The sequence below is a fragment of the Triticum dicoccoides genome, chromosome 4B (genome assembly GCF_002162155.2).
Source record: "Triticum dicoccoides isolate Atlit2015 ecotype Zavitan chromosome 4B, WEW_v2.0, whole genome shotgun sequence".
Classification (NCBI taxonomy): domain Eukaryota; kingdom Viridiplantae; phylum Streptophyta; class Magnoliopsida; order Poales; family Poaceae; genus Triticum; species Triticum dicoccoides.
Genome location: NC_041387.1, coordinates 426240191 through 426263779, shown reverse-complemented (window position 1 = coordinate 426263779; position 23589 = coordinate 426240191).

Sequence of the window (23589 nt, the reverse complement as noted above, 5' to 3'; positions counted from 1 at the left end):
GGCGTGCCCCGCGGCCCTCCCCGCCACCACAGCCCGCCCCTCCACCGAGCCAGGACGCGACGCCGCCCCCTTCCCGCGGCCCTCCCCGCCACGGCGCCATCCAACGCAGATTATCTGGTACTTTTCTTTGTCAATTCTTGTGCTAATATGGACTATAATTTCTAGGGGATTTTGATAGCAAGGTGTTGCAAAAACAAAAGTATTGAAAAACTACATTATTACAGTGATGTAACATTAGCTGACTAGCTGTTAGCACTGCATACAAGCATGTTTTCTAGATGTTAGCTGGCTAGCCATTGCATCCAGCAACAGACCAGCGTAAGAGCAGCGCTGCTCTACCTGGCTGGCTGTATCATGCATAAGAACGCAGAGACCCATGCATCCAAGAAGCTGCGATCTATTGCAGCCCAATGCAGAAACATGCCATGGCCTCTAGGTAGCAGCGGCGAGCCATGCGACGCCTACTAAAATTTTGCCGCTGAGGGATAAAACTCTAGAAACGACATGGCGGTGGCAACGATGGCATGGAAGCAAAGGGGAATTGATGCGAATAGTGAGGGAAAAGATAACCATGCTTCCCTCTTTCTTTTACAGCTGCTCTGTTTTAAAAAAAGAGGTCCAGAGGTCTTTTTTTATGCAGAGAAAAAACCTTGGTTTGGTAAATACCGCAGTATTAAAATCACAGTCTTTAGTGGCAACCAAATAGCTTGTTGTAAAAAAACAATGGTAATCTAAAAAACTGTAGTATTCTCATAATACTTAGAAAATACTCTACTATCAAACAGGGCCTAACTAGCTAGCCAGTTGATAGCAGCTACAAACACGCATGTTCCTAGCTAGTTGCAATCACTCCATTGTTTGGTTGATCAGAGTTGATTAGTTGGCTATGGACACTCGTGTGTTGTGGCCGGCACAGATAGACAAAAATCACACAAGCAAGAAGAGCAGCAACTCAGCTTTGCAGAGTAGCAAGCTTGAGTCCAGCAGGATTTGATTGTCTCGTTTGAAAGTGCAACTATCCCTAGGTGGTTTTGGTAATTCATAACAACCTATAGCTCATTGAGCTAATGCTATTCCAAGACATATATTTCAGGAAAGCTCAATGAATGGCATGGCATGGATGATGAAAGTGGATCCCTCAAAATACTAAGGACAAAGGATTGGCTCAAGATCAAAAGCTCAAGACTCTTCATTTTACATTTTAGTGATCCAAGATCACATTGAGTCTATAGGAAAAGCCAATACTATCAAGGAGGGATGAGGTGTTGCTTAATGAGCCTCTTGCTTCATGTGCTTAGTGATATGCTCCAAAACCCTCAACTACTTTCCCACATCCACAAATGACCTAAACCCAAAGCCAAAATCGGTCACACCGATTCTTTCTATCCAGCGCCACCGATTCCAAAAGTCATAGCCACTGCCACAAACCCTAAGAAAATCGGTCTTACCGCTAGGGATCTCGGTCTCACCGGGATGGGGTTGCAATCTCTCTGTTTCCCTTCATAACGTTTCGGTCTAACCGAAGTGACCGATCGGTCCCACCGAGATTGCAATGTAAACTCTCTGTTTCCTTTTTGTAACATTTCGGTCTCATCGAAAAGAGCAAATCGGTCCCACCGAGTTTACCTGACCAACTCTCTGCTTAGCTAATTACCAAAATCGGTCCCACCGAGTTTATGTAATCGGTCTCACCGAGATTACGTTATGCCCTAACCCTAACCGAATCGGTCTCACCGAGTTGCATGTCAGTCCCACCGAAAATCACTAACAGTCACTAGGTTTACTAAATCGGTCCGACCGAGTTTAACGATTCGGTCTCATCGAGTTTGGTAAATTGTGTGTAACGGTTAGATTTTGTGTGGAGGCTATATATACCCCTCCACCTCCTCTTCATTCGTGGAGAGAGCCATCAGACTAAACCTACACTTCCAACTTACCATTTCTGAGAGAGAACCACCTACTCATGTGTTGAGGCCAAGATATTCCATTCCTACCATATGAATCTTGATCTCTAGCCTTCCCCAAGTTGCTTTCCACTCAAACCCTCTTTCCACCAGATCCAAATCCTATGAGAGAGAGTTGAGTGTTGGGGAGACTATCATTTGAAGCACAAGAGCAAGGAGTTCATCATTAACGCACCATTTGTTACTTCTTGGAGAGTGGTGTCTCCTAGATTGGCTAGGTGTCACTTGGGAGCCTCCGACAAGATTGTGGAGTTGAACCAAGGAGTTTGTAAGGGCAAGGAGATCGCCTACTTCGTGAAGATCTACCGCTAGTGAGGCAAGTCCTTCGTGGGCGACGGCCATGGTGGGATAGACAAGGTTGCTACTTCGTGGACCCTTCGTGGGTGGAGCCCTCCGTGGACTCGCGCAACCGTTACCCTTCGTGGGTTGAAGTATCCATCAACGTGGATGTACGATAGCACCACCTATCGGAACCACGCCAAAAACATCTGTGTCTCCAATTGCGTTTGAATCCTCCAAACCCTTCCCTTTACTTTCTTGCAAGTTGCATGCTTTACTTTCCGCTGCCTATACACTCTTTGCATGCTTGCTTGAATTGTGTGATCATTGCTTGACATGTCCTAAAATAGCTAAAATCTGCCAAACTATAAAATTGGGAAAAGGTTAAGTTTTTATTGGTCAAGTAGTCTAATCACCCCCCCCCTCTAGACATACTTCAAGGTCCTACACCGTTAATCTCAGCTACCGTGGCAGGGTTAGAGGGGGCCGGCATGGAAGAGGCAGTGTACGACAACCTGATGAGCTGCCAACATACAGTGTACTGCTGCAGCCAGCGCAGCAGAGGCAAAGATCAGCACTTAGGGGCAGCAGGTTGGAGACGGACCGCACTGTCGTGGCATAGCGAGATCCAGCAGAACAATGGGAGAATGAAGGAGGGGTAGCAGCGGCTTGGAGCAAGGAAGAAGATAACAACGACCCTTTCTTTCGCGAGCTCTGTTTTAAAAAAAGAGGTTCAGAGTTCTTTTTTTTATACAGAGATAATACCACGCCAAAAACATCTGTGTCTCCAATTGCGTTTGAATCCTCCAAACCCTTCCCTTTAGTTTCTTGCAAGTTGCTTGCTTTAATTTCCACTGCCTATACACTCTTTGCATGCTTGCTTGAATTGTGTGATGGTTGCTTAACATGTCCTAAAATAGCTAAAATCTGCCAAACTATAAAATTGGGAAAAGGTTAAGTTTTTATTGGTCAAGTAGTCTAATCAACCCCCCTCTAGACATACTTCAAGGTCCTACAAGTGGTATCAGAGCTTTGGTCTCCATTTGCTTTGATTTCCATAGCTTTTGGTGGTCATAGCCTTGGTTTCACAACCTAGGAGAGTATGGCGTCTAGCGAGGGAAATTATCACCGTAGAGGTCCTTACTTTGATGGTACTAATTTTGCTAGTTGGAAGCATAAGATGAAAATGCATATTCTCGGACATAACCCCGCCGTTTGGGCAATTATTTGTATTGGCTTGCAAGGTGAATTCTTTGATGGGAGAGAACTGAACCGTGAAGCAAATGCAGAAGAATTGAAGATGCTGCAATACAACGCTCAAGCTTGTGATATCATCTTCAACGGGTTGTGCCCCGAAGAGTTCAACAAAATCAGCCGTCTTGAGAATGCAAAGGAAATTTGGGATACTTTGATTGATATGCACGAAGGTACCGAGTCCGTCAAGGAATCCAAGTTGGATGTGCTCCAAAGTCAGCTTGACAAGTTCAAAATGAAGGATGGTGAAGGTGTCACTGAAATGTACTCTAGGCTTGCTCTTATTACAAATGAGATTGTCGTCTTAGGGAGTGAAGAGATGACCGACAGATTCATCATCAAGAAAATCCTAAGAGCATTGGATGGAAAGTATGATACCGTGTGCACATTGATCCAAATGATGCCAAACTATAAAAATCTCAAGCCAACGGAAGTCATTGGAAGGATTGTTGCTCATGAGATGTCACTCAAGGACAAGGAGGAACTTCACAACAAGTCAAGTGGTGCTTACAAAGCCTCAAGTGAAGCCCCCACATCATCAAGTGAGAAACAAACCTTCAATGAAGAATTGAGCTTAATGGCGAAGAACTTCAACAAATTCTACAAGAGTAGAAGCAAAGAAAGAAGCTCCAAGTCAAGGTCTTATCATGACAAGAGATCTTCTAGTCGTGAGCGCAATTGCTACAATTGTGGGAGACCCGGACACTACTCCAATGAGTGTATGGCACCCTACAAAAGAAGAGACGATTCTCCAAAAAGAAGAAGCAAAAGAGAAGAATCACCACCAAGAGAGAGGAGGAGTAGAGATGATCGTTATGAACGAAGACCCTCACGGAGAAGCAAGGATTCGGAAAGGAAGGACAAGTCATCAAGGAGCTACACAAAACAAAGACATCAAGCTCATGTTGGTGAATGGGTTTCCGGCTCTGACTCCGACAATCACTCCGAGAGAAGCTATCACTCCGACTCCGAACATACTCAAGATGAAGGTGTTGCCGGTCTAGCACTTGTGTCAACCAACTCCTACAACATATTTGATTCACCAAATGAAGGAATTGGAAGATGCTTCATGGCCAAAGGTCCAAAGGTAACACATCCCGAGTATGTTGATTTTAATAGTGATGAAGATGACTTGCTTGTGGATGATGATTTACTTGTTGACAACTCTAGTGATGAATACTATGATGAAACGTCAATTAATCATGCTAATCAAACGAATGACAATGATAAGGAGAAAATTGAGCTACTAACTAAAGAACTAAACACTCTTAAGTTGGCTCATGAAACTATCTTCGAAGATCATCGAGAACTTTTAAGGGCTCATGAGAAGTTACGCTTTGAAAAGCTCAATCTTGAGCAAGAGCATGAGTTCTTAAAGGCAATCAATGATGATCTCCGCAAGAAAAGTTCCTCTTACATTGCCAAGCGTTTACTCTTATCTACTTACATGCCTCAAGTCAAGTCTAGTAACAAGTACAAGAAATATACTTCCTCTAGTAGTAACAATAATAATGTCAAATCCAATGTTGTTGCTTCTAGTAGTTCTCTTTATTCCACTAATGATTCTCTTAGCCAAGTTACACTTGAGCAAGAAAATAGTTTATTGAAGGGAATTATAGAGAAAGGTGTTTACAAGAGCCTTGCCGGGAGTAAGCAATTCGAGGAAATTGTACGCAAGCAAGGAAGACACCGGAAGAATCAAGGTGTTGGTTTTGAATGAAAGTTCAATGCCAATGGAGTTGAATGGGAAGAAGATCAATAACCCAAGACGAAGTTTGTTCCTCAATAAGAGAAGTATGATCCTACTTCCTTCAAGGGGACACAAGCTCAAGATGATCTTCCACCACAAGACCACAAGAACAAAGGCAAAGACAAGCTTCAAGAGGAGATTGATGCATTTGAAGAAGCACCCAAGGCCTTGGTCAAGTGGATTCCCAAGACTACGTCAAGTTCTACTTCATCAAGTACAACTATAACTCCAAGGATTCCCATCAAGATGATGTGGATTCCGAAGAAGAAGAACTAGAGAGTTCTTGAGAGTGACTCCGCCAACATTCTTCACTCATATCATTTTGGCAAGAACAAGTGCAATCAACTTTCACATCTTGCACTAGTTCAAGGAGTCACAAACCCTCATGTTGGTAAGGCAAGGGACAAGGTAACCTAATGTTTTCATGGACATCATCTTGTGTGTGCATCACTCTATGTCTATGGATATTCTTGTTTGTTCCTTGTGGGACTAACCCATGTAGGCAAGTTGAAAGTGCAACTCACTCCAAAGGATTGCTCCAAATGATCTACATCAACATTGAGCATCTACATCTTCAACACCTACATGAAGTCATCATCGACAAAACCCAAGGTTAGTTCATCCCTCTAAGGGGGGATCTCACATCTAGGGGGAGCTTAACTCTAAGAATTGAGTCAAAGCAACTCTAATGGTGTGAACACATTAATGCATTATGTAAAAGTGGTAACCCCACTTGAGCTTAAATGATGAGTATGACCTATGATCAAATGTTCTCATTTGACTCCTAAGTCAATATACTCATATATAGATGACCTAGTCATCGCCAATTGTTTGATAGATGCTAGAATTGGTTGTGCATGCTTTGCCACATATTTCATTTTCCATTTTATTGTGTGAGCATGTTGGTGCATATTTTACTCATTCAAGGACATCCACTTGTTGTTTTGATTGTTTGGTTCTTTCTTCTTTTGACCAAGTGGATGGACAAGAATGCCTAAGAACCTTCTTTAGCTATCTATGCTTTTCCCGTCCCAAACTCTATTCATGCTACATCACAAAATTTGATCAAGTCAGATTCGAACCACTCTGTGTGAGGAGCACTCGGAGTCCCCGATTCGTCATAGACTTAAACTTCCAAAACCTCTTTGTGATTCTCGGTCTGATCGATTCTTCCATTTCGGTCCTACCGAGATCATCAAGTTGATCTGAGTTTTCAATCTCGGTGCAACCAATTTGAACCTTTCGGTCTCACCGATTTGCTGTAACTGAACACAGTTATGCATCTCGGTGCCACCGAGTTGTTCCACTCGGTCACACCGACAGGGTCGGGCTATGTATAGACACGGGCAAAATTTTGGAAATTTCTCCGAAACCCTTCGCCCGTGCAATAGCTCGCTCTACCATCGTGGTCTCCGGATCATCTCCTCGTCGCCAGCCGCCTCCTTTCGCTGGTCTTCGCCGCCGTCAACAGATTTCGTCCCCGCCGTTGCCGCCGTAGCAAGTCCACTGCCAAGTTAGGGTATGGACATGATCTTTATGCTATCCACGTCTGATTCCTAGCACATTGTTTTCATATTGAATCTTGCCACGATTGAAACTCTTCTATCCAGCCAAAGTAGTTCATAGATTAGGTGTGATTCAAATTTTTAGGTTTAGGTTTCCGCCGAAACCATCTCGGACCCACCGAGTTGAAAAACTCGGTCTCACCGATTTGGCTTATGCCATTGCACTAGTGACTCTCGGTCTGATCGAGAATTACTAATCGGTGCAACTGATTTTAGGATTCAGTGAAACCCTAGCAGTCTCGGTACCACCGAACTAAAACTCGGTCCAACCGAGATCATCAGTTTAGGTTCCAAAACTGCTTCGGTATCACCGAGTTTGAAAATCGATGGATCCGAAATGCTTTCTGTGGAAAACTAAGACTGAACTTTTGAGTCATTCTTTTGCAAAATCCTCTGCATTTTGTGATGCTCATCTTTTCTATCTCATCTATAACTCTTCACAGGGTCAGCAGTCAGCTTTTGTAGTATGTCTGATCAAAGTGACAGCCAGAACAGACCAGAAGAGCAGATTCACTTGAGTGAGGGCACTAGTCCCTCTAGTACTTCAGATGAAGGGAGCAGAAGTACTCCTAGCAATTTGCCTAAGGCTAACTAGGCAAAGGAGGAAAAGAACTTCAGATTCAAAGGATGAAGACTACAAAGCTGAGGAAGATGAGGCTACTTACAAGAAAGTGGTGCTCAAGAAGGAATATGGCTCAGCAAAAGATATAAAGCCAGGCATGAAGACTAAAAGGCCTGCAAGAAGGCAACCTATGCCCAAGGCCAGAGCATCAACTCAACTGCCTGAAAATCCTGATCCCAAAGAGCCAGCTGATGAAAGCAAGAAGAGGAAGGAAAGGGTCAAGAAGACCATGGCCAGAGTTGTTGGGCAACCTTCCATGATGGAAGAGGAAGAGCTTGCTGCACCAGCACCAAAGGCACCAAAGCTTATGGGTGATGCAATCAGATCTGGGGCTACAACATCCAAGCCCAAGGAAGCACCCAAAGCTACCCCCAAGGCCAAGTCTGCACCAAAGAGGAATACTAGGAGTATTCCAGCTGCTGAGGAGAACAAGGCCCCAGTGCCTGAGGTTGCTGAGGAGGAAGATGAAGAAGGACAAGTTCTAAGGAAGCTCAAGCCAAAGATACCAGACCACAATGATGCCCATCATGTGGCTGAGGACATGAGAATCAGGAAGGATTCAGGGCTGAGACTGTGGAGGATGGCAGATCCATATGCCACAAGGAGAAGAACTGCTGTTGATTACAGGTTCCATACAAAGGAACAGCAGGACTTCTATGAAACAATTCTGTTGGACAAGAAGCCCATAGTTTGTGACATGAGGTGGGTTGACTAGAAATTCATCAAGGAGAATGAAGAGCACTATCCTGGAGTGCAAGACAGCTTTGTTGCTTGTGGAGTTGCAGAGTTTGTTGGGCAAAAGCTCACAAACTAGAATGATGAATTGATCATGCAGTTCTACTCCACAACACATTTTTACCCAGATGGAAGAATTGTTTGGATGTTTGAAGGTACAAGGTACCAGTCCACTGTAGAAGAATGGGCAAGTCTGATCAATGCCCCAAAGGAAAATGATGATGATCTGGACATTTATGCAAAGAAGAAGATGGGTCACAATTCAATGGCTCGCATGTACAAGGAGATTCCAAACAAAGCCCTAGAGACTTTCACTTTTGGATCAGTTCACTTTCTGCTGTCAGGACTGCCTACCAAAATTGGATTCTGAGGCACACTTTGTTGCCCAAGTCTGGTGACCACAACATGATCAGAGGGCATGCCATCAATATGTTGCATTTATTTGATGTGCCACAAAAATTCAAAGTCATGAGCCTTATAGTTGAAACAATCAAGAGGACTGCAGCAAATCAGAAGAGGAGCTGTGGATATGCACCTCAGATTCAAGAATTGATAAACTCAAAGATGGGCACAGGAAAATATCTATTGGATAGGGAACATTTTCCACTCTATCCAGACTTTGAGGACAATGAGGTTGTCATGAATGAAGATGATCCATCATCAGTTCAAGCTCAGGAGAAGAAGGAGAAGGCAAAGAGGGAGAAGGCTGCCAAGATGCCAACTCAAGAGGAGGCATCTGAATATTTCTTGAAAATCAAACAGGAGCAGCTTGGTTACTTGATAGCATCATCTCTGAGGATTGAGAAGGGGTTGGCCACCCTAACTCAAAACCAGGAGAGCCTAGAAAGAATCATGGAACAAAAATTCTATGATCTAGATGTCAAGGTAACTAAGATTCAATCAGTTGTGGAGCAGCTGCAGGATGACATGCAGGAGAGGAAGGGCAAGACTACCACAAATGTGTTTGCCAGAGTGCCCAGAGCCGAGAGGACAGTTGCAGTGCCAGTGATAGACTCTAGAGCAACATCTTCAGCACCAACTACTGCCCCTTCAGCTCCAGTGCAACCAGCTTCAGCATCAACTCCAGCACCCTCTACATCAACTGAAGCCTTCGTCCTTGGAGTTATTAGGACACCACCACCAGAAGATCAAGCCTGAGAGTCGATCTAGCACTATGCATTTTCTATGAACTTTTTGGTAACTTGTTGCCAAAGGGGGAGAAAATGTATAGATCATAGGCTTCGAGAGAGAGAGAGAGAGTGTTGCTTTTGTTCTCTCTTGCTTTATTTGGTGGTTTTTCAATCTTTGATTGCTTTTGGTTGAGATACTATGCTTGTGAGACATTGATGATCATGTGTTTGATCATAAGCTACACTTATACATGTTTGAAGATATTATCCTATCTATATTATGTGATCACTCACTATGCTTGGTGATGAGTGCATGTATTCATTGTTTATTATTTTGAGCGCTCCACCAAGATGTATGTGACATGGAAGAGTAACCCATGAGCCTAATTCATTGTGCATTTGCAGTCCAAAGCAAATCTAAAACTATGCACAAATTTAGGGGGAGCTCTTGCTTATCACATACTTCTCAAAGCGACGATGTTATTTAATTTTTATTATCATTTGTCGAAGCTTTGATCCATATGTTGTCATCAATTACCAAAAAGGGGGAGATTGAAAGTGCAACTATCCCTAGGTGGTTTTGGTAATTCATAACAACATATAGCTCATTCAGCTAATGCTATTCCAAGACATATATTTCAGGAAAGCTCAATGAATGGCATGGCATGGATGATGAAAGTGGATCCCTCAAAATACTAAGGACAGAGGATTGGCTCAAGCTCAAAAGCTCAAGACTCTTCATTTTACATTAAAGTGATCCAAGATCACATTGAGTCTATAGGAAAAGCCAATACTATCAAGGAGGGATGAGGTGTTGCTTAATGAGCCTCTTGCTTCATGTGCTTAGTGATATGCTCCAAAACCCTCAACTACTTTGCCACATCCACAAATTACCTAAACCCAAAGCCAAAATCGGTCACACCGATTCTTTCTATCTGGCGCCACCGATTCCAAAAGTCATAGCCACTGCCACAAACCCTAAGCAAATCGGTCTTACCGATAGGGATCTCAGTCTCACCGGGATGGGGTTGCAATCTCTCTGTTTCCCTTCGTAATGTTTCGGTCTAATCGAAGTGAGTGATTGGTCCCACCGATATTGCAATGTAAACTCTCTGTTTCCTTTTTGTAACATTTCGGTCTCACCAAAAGAGCAAATTGGTCCTACCGAGTTTACCTGACCAACTCTCTGGTTGCTAATTACCAAAATCGGTCCCACCGAGTTTGTGTAATCGGCCTCACCGAGATTGCCCTAACCCTAACCGAATCGGTCTCACCGAGTTGCATGTCAGTCCCACCGAAAATCACTAACGGTCACTAGGTTTGCTAAATCGGTCCGACCGAGTTTAACGATTCGGTCCCACCGAGTTTGGTAAATTGTGTGTAACGGTTAGATTTTGTGTGGAGGCTATATATACCCCTCCACCTCCTCTTCATTCGTGGAGAGAGCCATCAGACTAAACCTACACTTCCAACTTACCATTTCTGAGAGAGAACCACCTACTCATGTGTTGAGGCCAAGATATTCCATTCCTACCATATGAATCTTGATCTCTAGCCTTCCCCAAGTTGCTTTCCACTCAAACCCTCTTTCCACCAGATCCAAATCCTATGAGAGAGAGTTGAGTGTTGGGGAGACTATCATTTGAAGCACAAGAGCAAGGAGTTCATCATTAACGCACCATTTGTTACTTCTTGGAGAGTGGTGTCTCCTAGATTGGCTAGGTGTCACTTGGGAGCCTCCGACAAGATTGTGGAGTTGAACCAAGGAGTTTGTAAGGGCAAGGAGATCGCCTACTTCGTGAAGATCTACCGCTAGTGAGGCAAGTCCTTCGTGGGCGACGGCCATGGTGGGATAGACAAGGTTGCTACTTCGTGGACCCTTCGTGGGTGGAGCCCTCCGTGGACTCGCGCAGCCGTTACCCTTCGTGGGTTGAAGTATCCATCAACGTGGATGTACGATAGCACCACCTATCGGAACCACGCCAAAAACATCTGTGTCTCCAATTGCGTTTGAATCCTCCAAACCCTTCCCTTTACTTTCTTGCAAGTTGCATGCTTTACTTTCCGCTGCCTATACACTCTTTGCATGCTTGCTTGAATTGTGTGATCATTGCTTGACATGTCCTAAAATAGCTAAAATCTGCCAAACTATAAAATTGGGAAAAGGTTAAGTTTTTATTGGTCAAGTAGTCTAATCACCCCCCCCCTCTAGACATACTTCAAGGTCCTACACCGTTAATCTCAGCTACCGTGGCAGGGTTAGAGGGGGCCGGCATGGAAGAGGCAGTGTACGACAACCTGATGAGCTGCCAACATACAGTGTACTGCTGCAGCCAGCGCAGCAGAGGCAAAGATCAGCACTTAGGGGCAGCAGGTTGGAGACGGACCGCACTGTCGTGGCATAGCGAGATCCAGCAGAACAATGGGAGAATGAAGGAGGGGTAGCAGCGGCTTGGAGCAAGGAAGAAGATAACAACGACCCTTTCTTTCGCGAGCTCTGTTTTAAAAAAAGAGGTTCAGAGTTCTTTTTTTTATACAGAGATAATACCATGGTTTTGCAAATAATGCAGTATTAAAAACATAGTTTCTAGTGGCAGCCAAACACCTCATTGTAATTAAAACTATGGTAATCTGAAAAACTGTAGTATTCTCAGAATACTTTAAAAATACTAAGCTAACAAACAGGGCCTAAGGCTTAGTTTGGCAACAAAGTTTCTAGAGAACCATGGTAATTGAAAACCACTATATTCAGATGTGTACACAATGAATACTACAGTTTCTTTAAACCATGGTTTTTCTCAGTTTTACCAAAACTACCTAGGTGTTTGGCTGGTGTTGTTATACTACAGTTCTGACTGGTTGTAACGCTGGGTGACAGCTGAAACTAACTGAGCTACACGGCCTAACTGCTGTCGGTTGCATGCAGCTGCTACACACAAGGTCAGCACGTCCGCACCTATGTAGCAGATTTGTGTACTGCTGCTAACTAGACATGCGCAAGAAACAGATCGATCAGCCGGCCTTAAATGGTTGGATTAATTTAACCAGGAGGTGCATGATTGATCAAGAACATGTGGCAACTTAAGTTCATCAATCAACTATAGATTGAAGTAATACAATCCTAGGAGTGTGCTGTTATCATATGCCATCCCTTGCAGCAGCATTACAATCAGACTGGAGAAATCCCTAAGGACAGAATATTGTAGGGCATAGACGAGCGCATACCAGGAGATAATACAGATCGTTATCATATAAGAGATGCAGGAAAATTAGAAGGCGGTCACAGCTGATATTCTTATCTCGACGTAGATGGCAACGCCAGCTGCACTTCCTCTCCATTCTGTTTAGAAAAAAGAGCTAGGGAGCTCTTTTTTAAATACTTCAAAAATACCACGGTTTCTGGGATATTATGTTTTACAAATCTTCCATTTTTTCTGAAGCCAAACACATCGAAGTATTCAAAACCATGGTTTTTTCAGAAACCACTGTATTCTAGAAAAACTACAAAAATACTTTGCATCCAAACGCACCCTAAGTCTCTTCGCGGTCAGGACGCAGCTTCACGTGTAGCTCTAGCCAAGAAGACAGTTGATCCAGTCCTAGTCCTGGTCACTTCACGTGTAGCTCTAGCCAAGAAGACTCGAACATGGCATACTGCAGTTGTAGGTATAGGTGTGTTTGCGTCGAGTCTCTCGTAGCTCGTATGCCTGTTCTATATGTGATCAAAAGATTTTATTACTATATAGTAAGTAGAAGTGTTTCTGACCTGGTGATCTTCCTGGGATTTCCCTCAATGTTTGGCTGTTTGGTGGGTCGCAAGCTGATGGGCAGTTGTTCGCCATGGTCCAGGGTATTTGTGGTTCAGGTTTAGTTGAAACCGGGTGACAGTCTAGCCCGACCCATTTTTTATAAATAGAAAGCATACAGTCGCCGGGGTGGGTTTTTTTGGACATACAAGTGTCCTCTATTTATTTGTCAGGAAATGTGAATGATACCGAATTGGAAAACAATCAAGTACTAAATAGACACTCCCTATTTATTTGTGAATTATGAGTTAGGTCATATATTTTCCAATTTTGTTATGAAAAACATCATATATATTTGCGTTGATTGGGTGGATTTAAATGTGCAGTTGTTTCATCGCTGTGAGGGTCTGGTGTTCAACGACCTCCCCGTGCGTTCGACGAGCTCCGCCCCTGCGTTTGTGGGTGAGCACAAATGACATCTCCTCCTCTCCCCTTCATTTGCCCTGTTCCGGTCTTCGTGCCAATGAAACTTGCTAGCTATAGGTGTATTCAATCATCAGTATGCGTGACCACTATGCATCTCCCGTTCGAAAGGGTTACATCTATAAATATGCATTCATTTGCATATTTATAACCGTAATTCTTTCGAATTGTCCAATGTTATCCATGGACAGCCCGAGTATGTGTAGATTGGGTTCGTTTTCCCATATGCTCTGCTCCGGATCCGATACAGAATTTCGTCAGTGCCTCTCTGTTGTTCTCCAGGTACACATCCTCTCTGCTTATTACCAAGACGTGTATCAGGAGAACAGCGGGGAGGTGCTGCCGAAATTTTGTGTCGGATCCGGAGCAGAGCATGGGAAAGCGAACCCAATCTACACATACTCGGGTGGGATTAGGACCTATCTTTACCTATTAGCGTCTAGGTTGCATGGACGTAATAAAACTGAGAAACTCTATTAACTGATGAATATGGTTTGCTGAGTTATGTATGTATTTCTTGTGTGTCCAGTAGCTAGGCAAGATGAGTGATCGTGCGTGGATGTACACCGGTCACCCTAGTCAGGAAGACATGACTCCTGAACGGATGACAAAAACCAAGGGGTTTATCAGAGACGCATTTGCAAATGGACAGAAAACAACCTGGTGCCCCTGTGTCGAGTGCGACAACTATCGTAAGATGTCAGAGTTTGAAATGATCAAACACCTGCAGAAGTGGGGTTTTACGCCCGGTTATACGATGTGGACATTTCATGGTGAGTCTGCCCAACATTCCAGAGCTGAGGAGGGCCGTCGTCGCACCAACAAGCATGGTACCGGGATGGAAGACATGGTGCAAGACTTTGATGATGCTTGTGATTCGGACGATGAGATGGAGGAATCTGCAAAGGCCTTCAATGATATGTTGGAGTCTTCGAAGCGTCCTCTCCATGAGCACACCGAGCTTTGTCAGCTGGATGCCATCGCACGAGTAATGGCTCTGAAGGCTCAATTCAACTTGGGCAGAGAATGCTATGACGCGATAGTGACACTATTTGGACGCTTTCTACCCAAAGGCCATATAATGCCTGCAAACCTGTACCAGTCGGACAAAATCCTCCATGTACTTAAGATGCCCTATGAGAAGATAGATGCCTATGAGAATGGATGTGCCTTATTTAGGCTCCAGTATGCGGACTTGAACTATTGTCCCATTTGCAAGTCTTCCAGGTATGTTGAGGTAGACAACGGTATGGGTGAGAAGAGTCATACCAAAATCCCCATTAACGTTCTTCGGTATATGCCAATCATACCAAGACTTCAACGTCTATTCATGGTCGAAGAGACGGCCAGACAGATGACATGGCACAAATTGGGCAAAAGAACCGAACGGGATGCAGATGGGAATCTGATGATGGTACACACATCGAATGGTGCTGCATGGAAACACTTTGATGCATTGCATGATGAAAAGGCGGCAGATCCAAGGAATCCTCGAGTAGCCATCAGCACAGATGGGTTCAATGTGTTTGGTATGATGGCAGCCCAATACAGTTGTTGGCCTGTATTTGTCATTCCACTCAATATCCCCCCCGGACAGATTATGCAAAGAAAGAACATTTTCCTGACGTTGATAATTCCGGGTCCCAACTATCCAGGGAAGAATATGAATGTGTACATGCAGCCGCTTAAGGATGAACTGCAAGAAGCTTGGGATAATGGGATCAAGACATACGACGCCGCTACAAAAAAAACTTCCTAATGCGTGTGTGGTACATGTACTCGATGCATGACTTGCCGGCGTATGCGCTATTCGTTGGCTGGTGTGTGCATGGAAGGTTCCCGTGCCCCACGTGCAAGGCAGCTCTTGAGTTTCGTCGGCTGCAGGCGGGTGGCAAGTTTTCTTGCTTTGACATGCATAGACAGTTCCTGGATCCTCACCATAAGTTCAGAAAAGACAAGAAGAACTTCATCAAAGGTAGAGATGTCAAAAACTCTGCACCACCTGCATTGACAGGCCAACAAACCCTGGATCAGTTAAATGCTCTCGAGCCGGATCCTGAGTGTCCAGGGTATTTCAAGGGGTATAATATGGAACACGCTTGGACCCACAAGATATGCTTGTGGGATCTGCCATACTTCAAAGACCTCCTTTGCCCACACAACATCAACGTGATGCACACTGAAAAGAATGTCGGCGAGGCCCTCTTTGGTACATTGTTCGGCATAGAGGGGAAAACGAAGGATAATCCTAAGGCCAGAGTCGATCAGGAGGCTCTATGTGATAGACCGCTACAAAACATGAAACAACCAAAAGGAAAGAAGAACTGGGCGAAGCCAAAGGCATGGTTCAATCTTGGAAGGCCGGTTATGAGGGAAATACTCCTGTGGGTGAAAAAGGAGTTGATGTTCCCCGATGGGTATGCATCGAATCTAAAGAGGGGAGCGAGCCTTGAAAAATTGAAAATATTTGGTCTCAAGAGTCATGATTGGCACATATGGCTTGAGCGGGTAATGCCGGTGATGTTGTGTGGCTTTATCCCTGAGGATGAATGGCTAGTACTGGCAGAGCTGAGCTATTTCTCCCGTGTTCTATGTGCGAAAGAATTATCGCCTGGCTTGCTAGAAGAAATGGAAGAGTTGGCGCCGGAGTTGATCTGCAAGTTGGAGAAGATCTTTCCACCTGGCTTCTTTAATCCAATGCAGCATTTGATTTTGCATCTCCCGACCGAGGCACGATTGGGGGGGGCGTGCAGAATCGTTGGTGCTACGCAACTGAGAGGATGCAGAAGACGCTTCGAGCAAAATGTAAAAATAAACATCGAATTGAAGCATCGATGGCCGAGGCATTCATTACTGAGGAGACGACAAACTTCATGACAGCACACTACAAAGCCAAAAATCGTCATTTGCATAATCCGAAGCCTCGGTACAATGTTGGCGACCCTAAAAAGGGTGGATCCAACCTCAGCCTATTCAAAGGGAAGCTCGCACCAGCCGGTGCTTATACTCCCTTATTGTTGGATAACGACGAATGGCGGACCATTACGTTGTATATCTTGAACAATCTAACAGAAGTGTGGCCGTACATCGAGTAAGTTCTCGGTACATTGTTTCACAACCTCTACTTCATTTGAACTGCTCTTATTCCTGGATATTTGATACAGTCGATACGTCGCCAAATTCTCGTATGGAGTGGTTATCCAAAAGGATTCCGTTGAAGAGTATGAGCTTCTGGCAATGCATGGAGGCAGCTATCTTGGTTTCATCTCTTGGTTCAAACAAACGGTAATTTCCATTAGACCATTTCATTTCTTCTTCTAATTTCTGGCTAATGCAACAATCCTTTCGTATTAAACTTGTAGGCTAGTTCAGAGTCTATGGACGCCGAATTGAGACAAGTCGCTAATGGTTTTGACTATAAGTTCCATTCATTTGACAAATACGACATCAACGGGTATCGCTTTCGTACCTATGGCAAAGACCTATCTATGGACGACCAAAATTCTACAAATTGTTGTGTCTCTGCTATCGGCGAAGGAGATACCGAGTATTATGGAAGAGTTGAAGCAATTTATGAACTTCTATTCTATGGTGCAAACCCACCGAACGTCGTAGTCTTCAAATGTCATTGGTTCCAGCCCAAAGAGACTAGAAGGACTCATGAACATCTAGGGCTAGTCGAAATCAAACAAAGCACCCATTTGGATGTTCCCGATGTCTATATTACGGCTCAATAGGCAACCCTAGTTTTCTATCTACCATGGGCCTGCCAAAGTGATCCAAATCTTGAAGGTTGGGATGTCGTTTATGAAGTGCCGCCACATGTTAGACCACCTCCCCCTAATGAAGAGGATTATGAACCTCACGTTAATCCAGACACATATGAAGGAGAAGTGTTCCAAGAAACACGTCTTTCAAAAAACATTTCAAGAACCGCTCACCTCATAACATTCAAGTAGACAGCAGCAGTGAATCCGAGCCTGAGCAGGAACAAGAAGAGCCGGAACAAGAAGAGGTTACTGCTGCGGATGACCTGTCAATGCTTGACCGATTACATGCAGGAGGCCTTCCAGATGTTGATGAATTTATTGATGATGATGATGATGAGCACGTCATTACTGATAGTGATGAGGATGATGCATTTATTGACCCCGAAGCATATATAGATGATGATGATGCATTTATTAATGATGACGATGAAGATTAATATTATAGTTCATGTCAGGTATTCCATTATTATTATATACATATATATTATTAATTAGTTCAAGTTTTAACCTAGCTAGCTCTAAAATGAGCTATACTTAGCATTTATTCCTCCAAAATGAATTTGTATGCTTAGCTAGCTCAAAAATGACATAACAACCTTAATTAGCTCAAAAATGACTTTAACCTAGGATAGCTCTAAAATGAGCTATACTTAGCATTTATTCCTCTAAAATGAATTTATACACATATTATTATTCATGTCAGGTATTCATTTTTTTATGTTGTACTAATTTCGTTTACTCTTTGTCATTCCAGGTGTTGACAGATGGTGGGCGCGGGTCGAGAGCGCTCCGGGGCTCCTACCTCGGCGCGTGGTGGGAGGGGTAGTTCCATTCCCCCCCCATAGCCTCCGGAGAGCGCTAGATCTCAGTTTGCAGAGTCCAGCGACGGTCGCTTCTTCTTCGGCCGGGAGAGGTCGGGGGGGTAAGAAGAAGGAGAAGGCTGATAGAGGTGGATGTGGCGTCGGGAGAGGTAGGAAGGCTGCTACGCCTTCCTCGCCGCCACCCCCAGCTGAGTCACCCGACCACAGGGCTGCTCCGTCTGAGATCAAGCCATCTGAGGTGGACCTGTCTCAGACTCCACTCCACGAGCCTCCAGCCGACGAGCCTATGGCAGACGCGCCTACGGCCGACGAGCCTCGGGCCGACGATGAGCCTCGGGCCGTCGAGCCTCGGGCTGCCGAGTCTTCGCCCCACGAGACTCCGGAGCTCAGACGTGGTCACGCTGAGTCGGAGCCGAGCCCATGGGAGGACTGGACGGAGTCGAGTGCACATGGTTGTGTTCAGGGTGGAGACTATAGTCCTGATAGCTATAGCGAGGGTGAGTGGGTTGAGGGGCGCAAAGTCTACCAGCGTGGTCGTACAAAGCTCCCGCCCACCCCGGCGACCCCCGACCAGAGGTGGTTGATTGCGCCTAACGGGGAGAAGTAAGTGCAGTTACTCTTTTTTTAACCTTTTGCCATGACGTTTCTTCGAATATCTAATGCGTTGGCCTTGTCATACTGCAGTTCTTGGACACACGAAGATGGTGTCCGCAGGCCCAACACTATCCTTGGTGTGATTTGTCGCCAGTGCTTCCCGGGGTGGGTCATGTTGCCCGGTGAGGGCCGGGTTCCAGAGCTAGGAATGACCTGGGAGCACTACTTGGTTGCCCCGGCCCCGCCGGAGCATAGGGTCGGCGATGTTGAGTGTGACACGGTGGCCGACATTGTGATCGCCACGTTTTGGGTAATTTCTCCTTTGCCATTTACGTTGTGTTTTCTTCTTTTATTGCATACCTTCTACATGTGTTTTCTTGTTTGATTGCAGACCTTCTAATCCGTGTTTTCTTGTTTGATTGCAGACCTTCTACGGGTGTGCTGAGGGACAGGAGGAGGCCGGGGCTTGGGTTATCGACGCCGAGTGCAGGCGCCTACTTGGAAACTTTCGGCACGAGGCTCGGACGCAGGCTGTTCGAGACTACTTAGCACAGACTGGTATTAGGAGGAGAAAAGAGAAGTGTCGGGACAAGTATCTGAGTAAGGAGAAGTACATGAAGGTTGTTGACGCCTGATTTTAGCAAGATACAGAGTGAAAGGGTTTTCAGCATGAAAAGTTTCACATCACCGAGTGGAACAACTTTGATGTTTAGGTTATCATCGTCCGACTCCATCTTAGGGGCCGAAATTATATTCCGAGTGGCAGAATTCAATATTCCGAGTGGTTTTCGGCTGATCATGCCTTCAAGACGACCTCGGATGAAGGAGTACTCTAAAGGAATTGTCTTTGTCTCGTCGAAGCAATCAATTTTGATAGATAAATCATCTCAATCCGAGTTTATATGCAAAAGTTACAATCAATACAGACCAGCCCTACCAAAGACCAAAATATTACGCTCGACACCAAACACATGTTAATGAGTGTCTGATACGATGCGTGAGCAATTCGGCCTTCTGGATGGCCTTTAATGGAAAAACCTTCAACATGAAAAAGTTTCGTCTCGTCGAGCCGATCGATTTTCATATACAATTTGTCTCAATCCGAGGTCATATGCAACCTGGAGAGGCAAATCAAGATCAGGCTGTCTTTTCAGTCGGGAAATCCGAGTGGAAAGTTTTACCATCCGAGTGAAAACTTACCGATCGAGTAAAAGGTCGAATGAAAACTTACCGATCAAGTAAAATGTCGAGTGAAAACCTAACGATCGAGTAAAAGGTCGAGCGAAAACCTACCGATCGAGTAAAAGGTCGAGTGAAAACCTAACGATCGAGTAAAAGATCGAGTGAAAACTTATCGATCGAGTAAAAGTTTGTCTTCCGAGTGAAAATATAGTCATCCGAGTGAAAGATTGTTTTCCGAGTGAAAAGGTCGAGTCGGATGGTCCGAGTGAAAGTCTCTAATATCCGAGTGGATGAGCTCGAATCCGAGTGAAACTGAACATGTGCCCGAAAGTTTATCAAGATGACCTCGGATGAAGAAGTGTTCAATACAGAAGTTATGCATATCGTCAAGACGGTAAACTTTGGTTTTGGAGTCATCATCATCAAAGATAGTATATGGCCTACAAGTTCACTACGAGACTCGGATAATCCAGTCTACTGCAAGACTGAGTCCGACTGGAAGGTAAAGATGACCTCGAAGAGTATTCAAGATGGCCTTATTTGAGAAAGTAATCAACATGAGAGTTGTTCGTATCATCGAGGCGCACAAGTTTGATATTTGGGCCGTCTTGATCGGAGATCATATGCAAGCTCGGCGGCCCGCGCAAGAAGGAAGACAGAGTTTGGGCCAGATTCAGACTGAATCCGAGTTGGAATAGAACTAGGACTTTAGGACGCGAATTGATGTAATTTTTCTTGTAAAGAAAGCCTAGATGAATCCTTTACTTGTACGGGAAGTCCAGCCGCCTCTTATATATGTTGGGGGTGACGGCCGATTGAACAACACACAATCGAACAAATCAATATACTACTTTTCCTGTCTACGTTTTATCTCTTCATCGTTTTTCTCTCTCGTTCTTCGCTGTTCTTCGTGTTTGAGAGCTGCGAATCCCGAGGCTCTAAGGGCGAGCGAATCGACCTAGGGCAGCCCATAGCCGCCGCACTCCCTGACGGGGTCCCTCCCGGGGGTGTGGGGTTTTCGGGTCTGCAAAAGCGCCCGTCGACTGTCTTGCGTATCGCGCTGTCGGTCGGGTCTCCTTCGACGTGAACTGCAGTGCATCACCCCCGGCGTCGAGGATACATGTGACGTGTTCGTGTGTCAACAAAGGTAATTACCTATTCTTAAGGCCTTGTACTTAGTTTCCTTGATTTGATTCGTAGGCGTAGCGCTCAAATTTCTCTTGCTTAACTTAGGTGCCCCCGAGATGGTGTGCGGACAAGATGGACTGCTGGGAGGTGTTGGTGGATGAGTGGTGCTCTCCCCAATGGCGCGTCGCCCACAACATAGCAAAGGAGAAGCGTTTCAAAATGAAAGGTGTGCCACACCATCTAGGCAGCGTCGACCTACATGGGTACGGAAAAAACTGGGTATGTGTGGTTTGCTTCATGATTCATGCAAATTCATTCTTTGTGCTAGCTTGAGTCCTTAACTAATACTCTGTTCCTCTCTTTTAGTCACAACACAACAAGGCTCCAGTGCCAGAGCTGTTCGACCTCTACGGCATGTCCAATATTGCATCGTACAAGAAGGCCAAGGCATTCTCTGAGTCTGACCTCGAAAATGCAAAGAACTTCAGCACCGAGGCCTCCCACCACAAGATGGTGCAATACGTTAAGCAGGGGAAGGCGAGGAAAGGGCCGGACTTTAACCCGAGCCGGCCTCTTGATCCAGAGCTGGTGATGATATCTGGTGGCGGGAGGTCCCATGGCTCGTTAGCCATTGGTAATGGACTGATACGTGTAGTAGCACTCTCCCACAGATCAAGAAGCGCCAGACCAGCTCTGATCCTGAGATACCACCTCGTTTACGACCAATGGAAATCAAATGCCAGGTTTGTTATATGGACTCAGTAGCCTTTCCTCCATTACATTGTGTTTGCGGCCGTCGATGATTACAATGCTAACGAGTGGTGTTGCAGGCTGCTATTGAAGTAGAGAGAGTGAAGACCCAGGCTGCTTTTGAGGAGAGGGACCGGCAGTTGGCGGAGAGGGACCGGCAGGCGGCGGAGAGGGACAAGGAGAATGAGGAGAGGACGGCTAGGCTGTTGGAGGAGGAGAGGAACCGGAACGACTCGGCTAACCGAGCCATGTACGAGCTCTTCGTGGTAAGTTTCTTCTGCATATTAGCTAAATCATGCACGCAATGTTCCTTTCATTAGTAACTAATATGACTGACTCGTCAAAACCAAATGTGCAGTCCATGTGCGAGAAGAACGGCCAGACCCCTCCGCCGATGCCAGTCATTGCTTCGTTGGGCACGGTGAGTTTCATTTGAACGGTCATTAGTTACTAGTCTTCACATTTGAGTTGCATCATGCTAATGATACATTGGAAATAATCTTTGGTGCAGCGTAACTCCCGACAAGCATCGACCGATCCTTCTCCGTCTGCCACTGGCGCGACCGGTCCTACACCTACACCTACACCTCCGTGATGACGGTAAGTTTCCCAAGTGTTTTGCTTAATAGAGTTTTGTTATGATGCCATGTTGTATCTACACATATCGTGCATAATGTGTGTATGTTTGTAATGCATTGTATGTGTGGGATTCGACACCTAGTCGTGTGGCTTTGGTAGCCTTCCATACAGGGAAATGCCTCCTAGTGCTTCCACTGAGCCATGGTAGTTCTCTACTGCTCCGGAACACATGGATTGACCGGCATGTGTCCTTGTTTGCTCTTGTGTCTGTCCCTACGGGGAAATGTCACGCGATGTATCACCGAAGTCCTTGTAGCTTGCTACGCCTTGGTTGCACTCGCTGATGACCGACACGTGCATTGCTGGGTCATGTATGTCTGTCCCTGTATGTTTGTGCCACCTTGGTTCTATGACTAGTCATGTCGGCCCGGGTTCTCTGCCATATGGATACTAGCGACATAATCATATACTTCGCATTTTTTCCTCCAAAATGACTCAATATGCTTAGCTAGCTCAAAATGACATAATAAGCTTAATTAGCTCCCAAATGACATATTTAACCTAGGATAGCTCTAAAATGACCTATACTTAGCATTTTTCCTCCAAAATGACTTAATATGCTTAGCTAGCTTAAAATGTTATATTTAACCTAGGATAGCTCTAAAATGACCTATACTTAGCATCTTTTCCTCCAAAATGACTTAATATGCCTAGCTAGCTCTAAAATGATATAATATGCTTAAGAAATGACATATTTTAGGTCCTAAATGACTTCATATACTTAGCTAGCTCCAAAATGACATAATAACCTTACTTAGCTTCAAAATGACATATTCAACCTAGGCTAGCTCTAAAATGACCTATACTTAGCATTTTTTTTCCTCCAAAATGACTTAATATGCTTAGCTAGCTCAAAAATTACATAATAATCTTAATTAGCTCCAAAATGACCTATTTGACCTAGGATAGCTCTAAAATGACCTATACTTAGCATTTTTTCCTCCAAAATGACTTAATATGCTTAGCTAGCTTCAAAATGACCTATACTTAGAATCTTTTCCTCCAAAATTAGTTAATATACTTAACTAGCTCTAAAATGACATAATATGCTTAAGAAATGACATAGTTTAGCTCCTAAATGACTTCACATGCTTAGCTAGCTCCAAAATGACATAATAAGCTTAATTAGCTCCAAAATGACATATTTAACCTAGGATAGCTCTAAAATGACCTATAC